Below are 13,939 nucleotides of genomic sequence, written 5' to 3'. Positions count from 1 at the left end.
TCGTTTTGGTTGACTTCACCATTGAAAACATCACATTTTCGTCGCGACCAAGCGGGTTCTGCAGATGTTAATAGTTTTTTAGGAATTTGATGTGTGCAACGACAGGTCTCCTTAAAACTAGCGTTAAAATTAAACTACCCACGTTCCCCAGTTAAATATAACGCATTTGTTGGAGTGTTATATGAGCATGTTAAAAGTGGTATTTTTAATGTAGCTCATCAGACTGACAATGGATAACAGATACATTTATGAGGGAAACGCCTGCGGCATTTAAAGGGCTTCTCGCCGCTTTTTAAATGCCCACCCTTTATTCGGATTTAAATAAATTCGAAGCGTGAAATTACTATTTTAACATTTAAAATATGCAGGTGTTTCAACGAAGCGACTAAATTTCGTGCCCGCATCTTACGAAGAAACAACCGTCATATCCACCCAAATTATGCATCAACGAAAAAGTGAATTTTTCGTGCGTGATCAATTGAAAATTGAACGGCGATTTTCGATGAGGCCTTAATAATTACTTTTCAACGTCTACTTACTTTTGAAAAGGTCAATAAGATCTACACTTTAATTTACCATCAAGTGCCCCTTTTCTAACCCATATGTGACAAAATTATAACTGCAAAAATTCCACAAGGCATCTTAAATTGTCCGAAAGAAACTCAGAAATTAAACATTATTAAACTGACTTATGAGTTGATATTACGTTTGCGAGTTTCGGTTCTGAAAACTTTCCGAGATATTCGTCAGTCTAACTGAAAGTCGATTTCCAGCATGTACGAACTGACGAAGCGACGCGGTTCGACTGAAATACCTGAAAAACAAACGCTTGTGCGAAGCTACGGGCAAGATAATCACGCGCATCGCGACTTGCCCTTCTCAATTCCTTATTATTTTTATTTTTATCGAGTTTTTCCATAACGAAAATGTTTAAATTCCGGTATTCGAACCATCGTGACGGGACTTCCATAAGGTTTTGTTTTCAGTCGGACTTAAGTCGTACAAAAATCTACTCAGTTAAAAAATCGTTAACTTAAATTTATGGAAAACCGCCTTAAAGTTTTTTTTTTAATTAAGTCTTTCGCGTTAAGTAAGAAATATGACATCAACTAAACTTTGATATAAGAGCAGAACTTAAGAGCTATTCATAACAATTCCTTTCGAGAAATAAATTTATAGATTTGGCCTTTTTAGTGCATAAGGGCGCAACGCAGTTAGAGGCAAAATGGCGAATTGGCAATGCGTTATTGTCAATAACTGTATGAAACGTGCATCCTATATTATCGTTTCATTGCCACCATATGTGCAATGTTGTGTGATTCCTTGCTCAATTAAAATTTGCACTTACCGGTATTAGGGGAGGGGGGGGGGGGGGATCTATGTACCTTTCGGCACATCCGTTACCTAAATATCAAAGGTAAAATATAGCATTTGGAAACGACCGATTCTCAAGATCTTATTAGGTCAGACCGTAACGTCGGCACAAGCGATCCGTACGATTTTAATGCAGAAGTTGCCCCACCATCTTCTTCCGGTTAACATCCGAATTCCAGTCAAAGTACCCACATTCAATTTTCAATTACTCTTACGTGAAATTCACAAAGCAAATTTTTCAATATTAATAAAGCCAACAAAAAGTCAAGTTTTCAACTTTCAATGGGAAACTTTCTCGGAAAAGAGAGTTAAATTACCATTTGTCCGGAGTTTCCGGGAGGCTAAAAAGTACCTCTAACATTCATACCAACTTATTATCTTTTCACGGGAAAGCGCCAGAATTCACTTAGAAGTTTGAAATATTATCTTGCCGTTTGTATCTCTTGCGGAGCCTGAACTGTTTTATAATATATTCGGAATAAAGTGTAAATTATTTGAAAATAATGGGTGCCGTATTTGAAGGTGGTACAGTATATTTCCATGGCTCGATTTTGATAAGTTTGCGACACAAGGGATAAGAAAAATAAGATAACAGGGAACGGAAAATAGTTTTGTCGACTTTACACTACATCAACGTTCCGGTCTGGACAGGCAAAACGTTGCCTTCAGCTAAGAACGTTAAACAAAACGTTCAAGCCTTTTAGCCGGTCCTACATATACAAACGCGGGCCCCCCAGGTTCCCAGAGAGACTCGTCATAACTACAGCACTGTAATAACTGGATTTTGGTTCATCCACGTTTGTTCCATCATTCCTCGTACTCATTGTAATACAACTAAGCTCTCCCAAGTCCACTGGAATCAAAAAGCATAACGCATTTATGTGGCCGAAAGTATCGTTAAGCTGGAATGTTCGCAATCCCTCAATAAAATGCTTGACCCCAATATCCAGTATCAAGCATTTCGCTGAATGTGCGAGAGGCCGTCTTCGGATACTTTGTGTTGTTAAGGTTGTCGTTGAAAAACTACTTAACAATGATTTCTTTATTTCATATCCCTGTGATGACGGGGCGAGTGCGGAATGATCGATAACAGAGCTGTTATTTTATATGTATGTGTAAACGAAAAAAAAAAATCCGTAATAGACGTTCTAGTTTCTCCCCATTGTCCTACGGTGAAATTGACAAGCTCTTTTCGCACAGAAGGAAAAGAATGATAAGAAAAATATTGCATTGGCCATCTCCTAGCCTGTTCTGCCTTGAAATGAGTCGACTAGAAAAAAAGAAGCCCTATGAGAAGAGCAGCTAATTAAACACTTAGTCCACGATTTTGATCCGTGGAGAATTGGCGCACTGGGCTCCGTGTTGTAGTCAGTGGGACTCCCGACTTCGATCAGAACGATGCGGGGGCAAGTGGGAATCCGACCTTACCCATAGTACTTAAATAGTACCGCAAAAGGGTGCCGGCGAGCTCGGATTTGGACGGGCGGATTTGTGGGAAATTATATTCACAATCTACAAGGTACGTGGAAACATGGCTCCCCCACATTGAGGGAACTCTCAAGTAGAGATAAGTTCTAGTTTCAATGCAGATGTTTAATTTCGACAAGGCGCAAAGAATGTTCGTTCTTTTAGTGGGTGATTACTCAATATCCCTATCGACCAACGCCGTTCGTGACATGGCAAATGCCATTCGTTGTTTCAGTGGGTTGGGGAGGGCCCTCGCCACCTTGCACTATTGAAATTTTTCTCTGGGATATTGTACTTAAAACACCAAACACAAAAATTTAACCCCTAGCATTCGACCATCTTGATGTGATTGCGTCGTGTTTCCACGTGCTCAATGGCACTCGCTCAGAACCATAAAATCGACATATCCCACTCACACCCGCGTTGACGTTGAAAGCGAAATACAATGACCATTGGTCGAGCGACAGTTTCTGACAGTCCGGAGTGAATACATATCGGGTCAAAACAAGGCCCTTTCGTTAGAACTTAAATCGCCATATTAAATTATTCATTTTTAATTAGGTAAGGTTAAAATCTATTTCTATTGAAATGTCTGTGGTGAAGCTGGATGGCCGGACGGACTGTGAATTATTTACTGGATATGTTAAATAATTAAAAAGAATAAAATAGCTTTTTTGGCCATTATGTCCGGCGCTTTGACTAAACGTTAACGGGCGAGCCTTTTCTGCTCATTACCCTAGCGAATCTGGCATTGGCGGTAGATGACCAATGAATTTATTCAAAGCACGCCTTTGATATTTCGGCAGTTACTTGAGGTTTTTCTCACTGACAACCCGTTAGCTCTTCAAACTCCTCTGGTCTTCTTTCACACACGTTCACGTACGTATACTGTTATGTCACATTCTCCGCGTTCTCGAACTTCCTACGTCACTCCAAACTTTCCATAACTAGATTTTTTCCCTCACAGTCGTATTGTCCGGTATGTAAATGAAAAAAATATTGGGTAATAAATCTGAGTGTTTCTCCGATGCAGATGATTAAAACTTTTTAACGAACTTGTTAGCTGGGGGTTTTAAAACCTCGAATACCCGAAGCTCCCTTTTTTGTACAATTGTTCTGAGAATTTCAACCACGATTGCAAATGTTGGAATTCGCTCATTTTTAGTTGAAGGACGGATTGCTTGTTGTTCGGGCAATATTATATTGTCCTTACTTTAATGAAAATGTTACAACTTTATGTCCCCCCTTTTTAAACCCCGAGAATTAGCGCTGAGGGCTTTTCGAAGCTCCCTAAATTTTTAATTAAGTTGACTAAAGTAAAGGTGATTTAATATTAGATAAGTGGCACGTTGTTAGGGTCCGAAAATGAGCATTAATTGTTTGTTGATCCTTGACGTGGAACTCACGATGAACGTGGACTGGATTGTTACGTTTGAAGGACCACCCTGAACTTCCACTATCAGGGACACTGTTTTCTGGTTCCGATTAATTAACACCCCGTTTAACAATAACAACGATTTATTGAACTTACTGCTAACTAATTTTACACCAGACGAGTTAGGACTAACTGACAACGAGCCACTATATAAACTTAGTGGTTCAGTTAAGTTCCTGCACTCAAAGTATATATTGTTTTTTTTTTAATATATTTCCCGGAAAATAAATGCCTAAGTGGTTCGGATAGGATCACTCGTCAAAAAAAGCCCCGCAATCTTCCTTCCCAGATCTTAAGTACCAAAATGCCAGAACCTCCAGGCAGAGGCGTGCGGCCTTCCCGAGCCAACTTTCGCACGTCTGGTACCTATTTTCAAGAAATGTGACCGTTAGTCGGGTACTTTTACGACGCACTTCTATGAGGATATACGATATGCTTTCTTAACTTATCGTAAATATATCCCAATTTTTAGTGCCGCAAAAGGGAACGAACGTATCTCCCCGCACTAAACGGCCCTTTCACTTCTTGAGGTGGTTTACTATAGAATGCTGGGAAATAATTTGCGGGACAGGGGCGTAACTTAAGGTCTTAAAATACAAATTAATTTACTTATTGTCTGAATGGGCCTACGTCTTAACATTAATAAGAAAGCATTTACAAAAACCAGGTTCGTTTTCAGGAAGGTTTTAATAGGAAACTAGCTTCGATATCATCATTGCCCGAATTTGGCCCTTGCAATAAATCGCAGACGAAAATCTTACGACACGCCAGTCAGTGGTAAACCAGGGCCAAAGGAAAAACTTTTAATTCTTTACATGAGCACGAATTTCACGAACGGAAAAGTTGGTAAACTTTAATCAATTTATAAGTTTTCAGGTGTTAGCTGGCGGAAACTTTGACGTTGTTGGTTTTTAAAGTAACAAGTTTGGTGTGGATTTCTTGATGATTGTAATTTAACGCGATTATAAAGGAAACTAACTCTCAAACTCTAGTATTTTATACTTTTCCTCGGCAGCACTCACTAAGAAGGGAATCTAGGTGTTCGGCTTTTCAGTATATCCATAACCGTAGACGCCCTTCTGATTTAGGCCAATTGAGCAGCATTAATTCCCTGGGGTGCGATATCGCTTCGTCATTTCTTGTAAGGATGGGGACCCATCAAGCAGCCGAGTTCTGTATTCTATAACTCGTCTTTGACAATTAATCACGCCATCCACGACACAAGGGTTATTTGATACAGGAACGCACCTAGAATTAAATCAGTGTAAAAGTAATGGCATTCTAGGAGGGCATTAGGGCAGACTCGTGCTACACGCAAAACGTATGCACGAGAAGAACGTGCATCGCAGGTAATACAATAATGTCGTTACGTAATGCTGTGAATATTTTTCCTGTGCAATAGGACACATTAATCCCTGTTGAAATTGGAGCATTGACCAGCGATAACGCTGGACGCACGTTATGCGAGAAAAGTCCCAGAGGCACCCGACCTGACTCATAGATGGCGATTTCTTTGTTAGAAATTTGTTGAAATTACCCAGACCTCAATTTAAAAAGTTTATGTCTAAAGTTTAAGGGCGCTACCTCGATCTCTATTTGTTTTGGAACAGCTTTTAGTGAACGTTTCTAGAGCTTTCGTGAACATGGAAAAACTCGGTCAGCCACACGTGACTCAATACTTACTAAAGATCTGGGCCCGTCCAATATCAAAGCGGAACGAGACTACTCTGAGGACCTCTGCTCTTTCGTTAACAACTGTAAAATATTGGACGGCGGAGCTCAAACGCGGTCAACCAAACGACACTCTAGGTCTGACCTTTCCAAAAACTGTGGTGGAAATCCGCAAAACTGCACTCGAAGGTGGGAATTTCAAAAAGCACTGTCCATCGCATTTTGACCGAGCAGTTGGATGTGAGAAAGGGGTGCGCAAGATGGGTGCGGCGATTGCTCGCAATTGAGCAAAACCAGCGCGGCGAGGCCGTTTCAAAGGAGGGTTTGGCAAGTGTCGTAGCAATAAGGCCCAGTTTTTGCGTCGATTCATAATCATGGATGAAACATGGGTTCATCGTTTCGCATGTGAGGCGAAAGAACGGTCAAAACCGTGGACTCAGGGGGGGTGGGCTCTTAAAACCGTTTCATCTGCTGGAAAGGTGATGACGCCAGTTTTTTCAGATAATTTTTACCGACTATTTCCCTAAAGGAAAAAACACTGAACGAAGAATATTATACAAGTTTATTGCACTGCTTGAGTTAAGAAATCAAGAAAAAGCGACTACATTTCGCGAAAAAGAAAGTCTTGTTTCATCAAGGCAACGCACCAGTCCACCCTTCCGTCATCGCGACGGCCAAAATCAATCAATTTGGTTTGAACTTTTGCCTTTCTCACCCTATTCGCCGGATATAGCCCTCTCAGATTATTTTCTATTTTCGAACTTGAAAAAATGATTCGGTGGAAAGAGATTTTCCAATAATGAAGAGGTGGAGTCCGAGGTTGATGCCTATTTTGAATAATTCAGACCTCCTTTCTATAAATAGGGCCTACGAACACTAACAATTAAATGTTCAGAAAAACAAAAATTCTTAGAAGAACAATAATAACTATTTTTAATTAATATGCAAATTTATGTAGCTTCTTTCACCACACGACACGTTCAATAATATAGCTATTCCGTAAAATACCAGAACACAATTCAGTGCAGTGCATCGAGAATAACAAAATAATGAAGAATAGAGGAAAAAACAGTCATAACAAGATATTCGGAATTACGAAAGGAAAAAATTATTAATGTGACGTCACGTCCCCTTTGGCTTTATTAACTGCTCGAATCGGCATTAATTTAATTAGTTCGTGGCTTAAGTCAGGAGCAACATTTTCCCATGTTTTAGTGATTTTTGCTTTTAATTCCGCACTAATTTCAGGTGTTCTATTCCGTCATTTTTTCTTCATTTTATGCCATAAATTCTCAATCAAGTTCAAGTCTGAACTCCTTGAGGGCTGCGGCAGGACATTAATGTCGTGATCCCCGAACCATTTTTTTGTCCATTTAACCAAGTAGAACGCGCCATCTTGTTGAAATATAAAATAGTCGTTTGGAAAAAGATTCTTCTCGATGTTGGGTAAAAGGCTCCTTTCTAAAATTTGCTGGTGTTTTATAGCGTTTACAGTGCCATTTATGAACTCATATTTTCCCGAACCTCCTTCCGACGACACACGACCCCATATCATAACGCCATTGGGGAACTTGACCTTTCTTTTTGGGCGGTCGTTGTGCCACGCTTCATTTTTATTTTTAATACCTCGTCGCCTATAATCGCCAACACATACCTTAAACGTGGATTCATCACTAAAGATAACTTTTGCCCAATCTCCGAACAGTCCAGGAGGCCTTTGATCTGTCCCACAGATGCCGATTTAACATTTATTTCTCTGTTGGAAGAGGTTCTTCTTCAGTCTACAATACTTTTGTCGAACACTGTTTTGTTCGATGTTGAATAATACTTTGTGAAAACTAAGTCCGAATTTGTGCATCCGTTCCCTCCAACATTCCTTAGATAACTTGTGTCCTGTTTGGTTATTTCATCGGCAGTTGTGGGCCTGGCAGTGTTCCCACGTCCTTTTTTACATATTTTAACTGGCAATTTACGATTTGCTTCGGTTACTATTCTTGGTCTTCCCGTACTTTTACCCTTCTTTGCAGTGCTACCTCTATATCCGGTAGAATTTTAGAACGTATCCCACAATTGATTTGGGTAAGTCTAACTTTTCAGCAATTCCAAGGATTTTTCGTCCTTGACAATTTTTTTTTATCGCTGATTTATGAAAATTTTCGTTTGTAGCTTCTCCACGCCCCATTTTATAATTGATTAATTAATTAAATTAATTAAATACACGACCTAATTTCGAATTTACAGAAATTACGATCGCGTCAGATCGCGTTTTTAAATTCGACTTCGGACACTCGCTTTTGTTTGGAATTTGAATATTTGGAACAAATATCAAAAATGGAAAAATATAACAATAAATTCGAATTCCAAACGTTTCGTTATCACCGTTTTTTGCCCTGTTTTTCATTATTTTGTTATTGTTGATGTACTGCACTGAATTGGGTTCTGGTACTTTCCGGAATAGCTTATATTCCACTGAACGAGTTATGTTGTGAAATAAATTGCATAAATTTGTATATTAAGCAAAAAATGGTAATTATTATTATTCTGAAAAGTTTTAGTTTTCCGAACATTGAGTTGTTAGGGCTCGTAGAGCGCACAGCGCATGACTAGAAAAAGTGCGTTGAGAAACAACGTAATATTTTACAAAACTCTTTCTTCTTCAAGGGTCAGATCGGGTACTTTTGGGACTACCCTGGCACATGGTACACGCAACCATAAAATACATGAAGTCGGTTACATAGGACAAAGTTGCGAAATTGGGATTTCAATATGCGGTATACGGACACACCGTCGGAGGCAAAAATTGTAAATTACGCCTATCGTGTAGATTTTGAAGGTTAGTGTAAGTACGAAAATTCAACTTAATACATCAGAATTGGAGCGACACGCAGGACACCAATCTTTCGAGTTTTTTCTGAAAAAACAAAATGGTTTATTAGGTCTGACTAGCAAAAAACAAAAGGTAACTCATAATAGACCGTTAATTGTGGTTGGGAAACTGTCCCAACTTGATACGGACCATTAATGTTTTAACTGGAAACCAAACTATAATGTATGAGACTTAAATTATTATATCGGACAAGTTCTTGGCCGCATCCACAAGTAAACTAGACACCGAACTTTACTGAGCATCTTGGGTCTGACTTTGCGTCCAACCGTGTCTCCTATTTCGTCGCAGTTTAGTTTCGCTTTGAGGATATTGGAAGTGAAAACGTATTGAACACTACACTTTGATACAAATACGGGTTATTAATCTTCAAGCATTGTCAAGTCTGAAACGAAGCATTTACATCTTAGTGGCGAGAATAAATTATCAAAATGGATTTCGAAATATAATATTCCGCTCTAATAAAAAACAAAAAAAAAAAAAAAAAAAAGAGAGAGGGAGACAAAAGCCTACAAGAATCCATTTATCCTTCCCTGGGGGAAATGGAGACAAACCCTGTCTGAGATTTTCGAATATTAGAGGATATTTGTATTCGAGATAGAATGCTCACCGCTGTTCCGTAATTTTTAATCAGGTTTCTAAGCGGGGTTAAATTAAGGAAGACATTGTTGGAGCCCTTGCAGACTGTTACTGCAAATTAACTTCTGATTGCTCTATTCTCACCGGGTTTATAAGTGATACCAAAGTAATTCTAGAGAGTTATCCGGTGGTGGGAGCGGGTGGCTGGGGGGGGAGGGGGGGTCAGGGAAGGGAAGGGGGAGGGGTCTTTGTGACTATAAATTAGATATCAGTTCGCTTTGAATTTGACAAATTCTAGCCGTTTCCCAAAAATATTGCGTCACAACAGCAACAGATTATGCGCATTAAATCATATCCGTATCTATCAAAGTGTGATGAATATTCAGCAGCAGCGAAAGTACTTCAGGGGTTGTTTTTCTGGAAAACTTCACTTAAATCTGAGACATCGATCAATCAGGTTAGACAGAAGGTTTAGTTAATGCACTGGAGCTGGAAAATACTTAAGAGATACACGAGTTTTCGACTCGAACGGTGATATTCGTAAATGTCAAGCCATACTTATCCTAACAAGATAAAATGTTCGAAAAATTGGAGCTAACAGGCAGCTGATTGCCTTTTAGGGGTACAGTATCAGTCAAAAGTAGAGCAACAAATAAAATTATGCTTTATACCTTCACGGATATTAAGCGGTTCTCAAAATTTTATTACTAAGTTGAATAAAGTTATTAACAAATAACAATGGCGAAGAAAGTTTGAAAGAAAAGTAAGAGCTCCAGTTGAAATCGTACAATATTTCTGACGAAGCTTTCAAAAGTGAAGCAACATGTAATTAAATGCATTTAGATCTGGATCATATCTGACATTTCGTAGCACAGCCCTTATTTTCTATCACTCCAGCATATCTACGACCCATAGATTCCAGTAAATTCATGAGGGTTGATTCTGGAATGGAATTCCAAATTCGAACAATAACGCCAAAGAGCTGATCGCAATTTTGAAGTTTTTGTGAATTTTTCTGTCTCACTTTACGGTCAATTATTTCCCGGAGATTCTCTATGGGACTTAAGTCTGGGCTCCGGACAGGCCATTTCATTACGCGAATGCGACGGCCTACGAAAAAATTGTGCATCTTAGCTGTGTGCTTGGGGTCATTGTCGCGTCGAAATTTCCGCGACAGCGGTCATTTTTCTTCGGCGAACGTCATCGTTGCGGCTCTTATAATTCTCAAATATGAAAATCGGCCCGTTATCCCATCGATTTTAATCGGTGAACCCACCCCAGTTCCCGAAAAACATCCCCACACCATGACACTTCGCCCTCCATGTTTTACGGTAGCTTGAGGGTATGTTGGATCAAACCTCTCGTTAACGGGACGACGCACCCAGGCATCACTTGAACGCAAGTTGAATTTTCTTTCGTCCGAAAAAAGCACTGTTTTCCATGTTTCCACCGTCCAATTAACGTGCGCTTCAGCGAATTTCAGCCGAAATCGTCTATTTTTCGCAGAATAAATGGTTCTTTTGGTCGGTTTCCTTCCAAATAGTTTACGTTCTCTCGGACGTCTTTGAACAGCCCTAATGAAAACATCAGCAAGATCTAACTTTTTTTTTTACTCCTCTGCAGTGCGAAACGGAATTTTCCGGGACAAATTTTCGATAATTCGGTCCGTTTTTTTGGCCGGTTTTTCTCGACCGTCCAGATTTCGGTCCGTTCACGACGGTTCTTCGAATTTAAAAACGTTCGATTCGACGAGAGACAATACTTCGATTCAGTTGCAATTGGTTGGCAATGGTTGTTTGTTTCATACCCGACCGCCACTTAGAAATGATCGAATTTCGGATATCTGTTGACCAACTGCGACCAGATGGCATTATTTACCACTAAATTAAGTAAAAATAACCGAGTTAAAGGAAACGTAAAAAATTATCGGGCAGACAAGCAAAATGAAGTGGGTTTTTGCATATTATTCAGTTTATTTACAAGTCTATATAATTCTTAAGGAGACTGTCGATTTTCCATGGATATACAATTGTTGTTTGTCGCTTTGCTTGTAATGCTTCCAATGCTTCTAATGCTTTTAATCAAACGTTGCAATACGTGCTTGTAAACTACTGTTACACAAGATCTCATTTAGAATTTCCAATGTAGATAGTTACTGCAGAAAACCTGTTGAACAACTACGAAGTCCTGAAGACTTTGTCTTACAAAGGTGGAGCTTTATTCAGCTGTAAGATATTTAAGTGACGTTTGTGGGCCAGCCTCCGGCGGACTTCCTTCGTTAATTTTTAATTAAACGACAAAAGAAGTTCAGCGGTAAATGGTAAAGCTTCTTATTGATTTTGGCCTTTAATTTATTAAAGATGCTTGAACTTTCGGTGTAAAATGTAAATTAATAGCAAAGTTTAATGGAAAATGCGCATTTGATGGGGACTCATTAGACATTCTCTCTAAACGAGTATCGAAGGAATACCAAAGGAAAAGGGCGCTTAGATACCATCTTTTTTCTCAACTAACTTACTAATGGCGATTGTATCTTGTCGATACCATAAAATTTTACTACTGATAACGAGTAAAATCCTATTTAGGGGGCGTCATGCCACATATTTAGGCATGTTCCTGCATAAGCGTTGCGCTCAAACTGAATAAACCAAAAAATTCGAGGGGGGGAGGGGCGTAGGTTTGTTATTACGACAACTGACCTATCTCATGGACAGAAAGCTGTCAATTTGCCGGCGATTATGCCAGGACAAGTGTTAATTTCCATTCAGAATTTCGCAGAGAGCGCAAGTCATTACGGCAGACCATGTACAAAATTCCTTTTCGAAGACCCTGTAACCCAGCGTAAACCAATAAAATTATACTTTAAAAAAGACGTTGCTTTATAAATGAAAGTCCTCGATTATTTTCAGAGTTCATAATTCAGTTCCCAATTTCTAAAGACGATCTTCTCAGAAACACTGGCAGGGGCCCCCAGTAAGAGGAGGAGGTGCTGAAAATTACGTCTTTCGGGGAAAAGCAAAACTTGTATTTAAATGCTTCCTAAAAGAACTCTCGAATTCCTAAGCAAATAGTCAATCAACTCGGATCCCACGGTTTCGGGAAATTTATTTCCTTGGAAATGCAAATACGGGCCACAGCAACCGTTTAGCAAAATCAAACAGGTTAGGTTGAAGAGGGTGCGGTTCGTGGTTCAGGCTACTTGTTTATGGACTGACTAAACCGCGAATTTACCTCTTTACAGTTAATTTATTGAGGTTAATTATTGAGGTTAACGCCTATTTTCTGTCCGTCTGAACTTTCTGGAAATTGTTTCAATTTAGAGCAGTAAAAGCCGCAATTCAAGGCACATTGATGAATTTCAAATTTGCACCTATAATTCGTAAGTTACTCTCCGTCAAGGAATCGTCTGAGATAACCACTGTTTCGCCCTTTATAAAATATACAGGGTGACATAAAAAAAAGAACGCCCCGTAAAAATGGTTTTATTTCGATAATTTTCGGTGTGTACGTTTCTTGCACCCAACAAAAAAAACTTCATAAAGAATTGAACACATTTAATTGTCAAAAAGCAAAAAAAAATTAATGATTTTTCTGTCCTCCGCCGTGTCTCATACATTCCTGTACGCGCCTACGCGTGGATCTCACGAGGTGATTGATGTTCTCTTGGGGGATGTCATTCCAGGCTAACTGGACAACACGGCGTAGCGCCGTTAGGGTTTGTGGGAGATGAGGTGAATTATGCAAAAACTTACCTACAATATCCCAGGCATGTTCAATCGATAAGAAGTCTGGACCGCGAGGTGGCCAAGATAGGAAATTGATTGCATCTCGTTGAAAGAATTCCATAGCCACATGTGGTCGTGCATCGTCTTGCTAGAAAACTAAATTGAGAAGAGTTCCCAGATAAGGTAAGCGATGAGGTTCCAGGACCTCTCGGATGTATCGTCGGGCTATCGCATTACATTTAATGAAAAGTAAAGGTGACCGCCACCATATGCAATGGCACCCCAAACCATTACCCCATTGGACATGCCTCTGTGTTATAAATTGAGGATCCCGTATTTAACCCCGTCTTCTTCTTGCTCTTGCCCGACCATCATGCATGCCCAAACAGAACGTGGATTCGTCACTAAACACGACATTATACCATTTTAGATTCCATTGTATCCCCCCAACTGCAATCGATTTTGACGATAATTTAAAGTGAGGGTAACACAAGACGGGGACTATGGGAAATCGGTCCGGCACTTCGTATCCTGCGATAAATGGTTCGATTCCCAATGGGCCTTCCATTCTCGGCAAACCACTGATCCGCCAGCGTCTTCGACGAAACGAACTTTTCCCTTAAGACCATGATTCAAAGGCGGCGTTTCGTAGTTCTTCAGGATCGTCCAGTACCTCTCTTTCCGCCTCTTTGCTCTTTTCGGAACCATGTCCGACAACATCTCACTATAGTGTTTACACCACGGTTCATTCTAGTGGCCATTTCCCTAAATGACCAACCTCTCGTAGACCCACAAATCGACATC

At 39.7% G+C, this 13,939-nt stretch overlaps 1 protein-coding gene across 1 annotated transcript in view; it reads right to left on the bottom strand.

Annotated features, from left to right (window-relative positions):
* LOC136338692 (potassium channel subfamily K member 18-like) overlaps window positions 1-793 on the bottom strand; it is an 84,855-nt gene extending 84,062 nt beyond the window's left edge. Inside the window, exon 1 of the mRNA XM_066281329.1 lies at window positions 540-793. The gene's annotated coding sequence lies outside the window, so the exon portion shown is untranslated. The remainder of the gene's footprint in view (window positions 1-539) is intronic.
* Between the last annotated feature and the right edge of the window lie 13,146 nt (window positions 794-13,939).

The sequence above is a fragment of the Euwallacea fornicatus genome, chromosome 4 (assembly GCF_040115645.1).
Source record: "Euwallacea fornicatus isolate EFF26 chromosome 4, ASM4011564v1, whole genome shotgun sequence".
In the NCBI taxonomy this organism is placed as follows: Eukaryota; Metazoa; Arthropoda; class Insecta; order Coleoptera; family Curculionidae; genus Euwallacea; species Euwallacea fornicatus.
The sequence above is the reverse complement of the archived record's forward strand: the minus strand, read 5'-3'. Positions and strand labels throughout refer to the sequence as shown.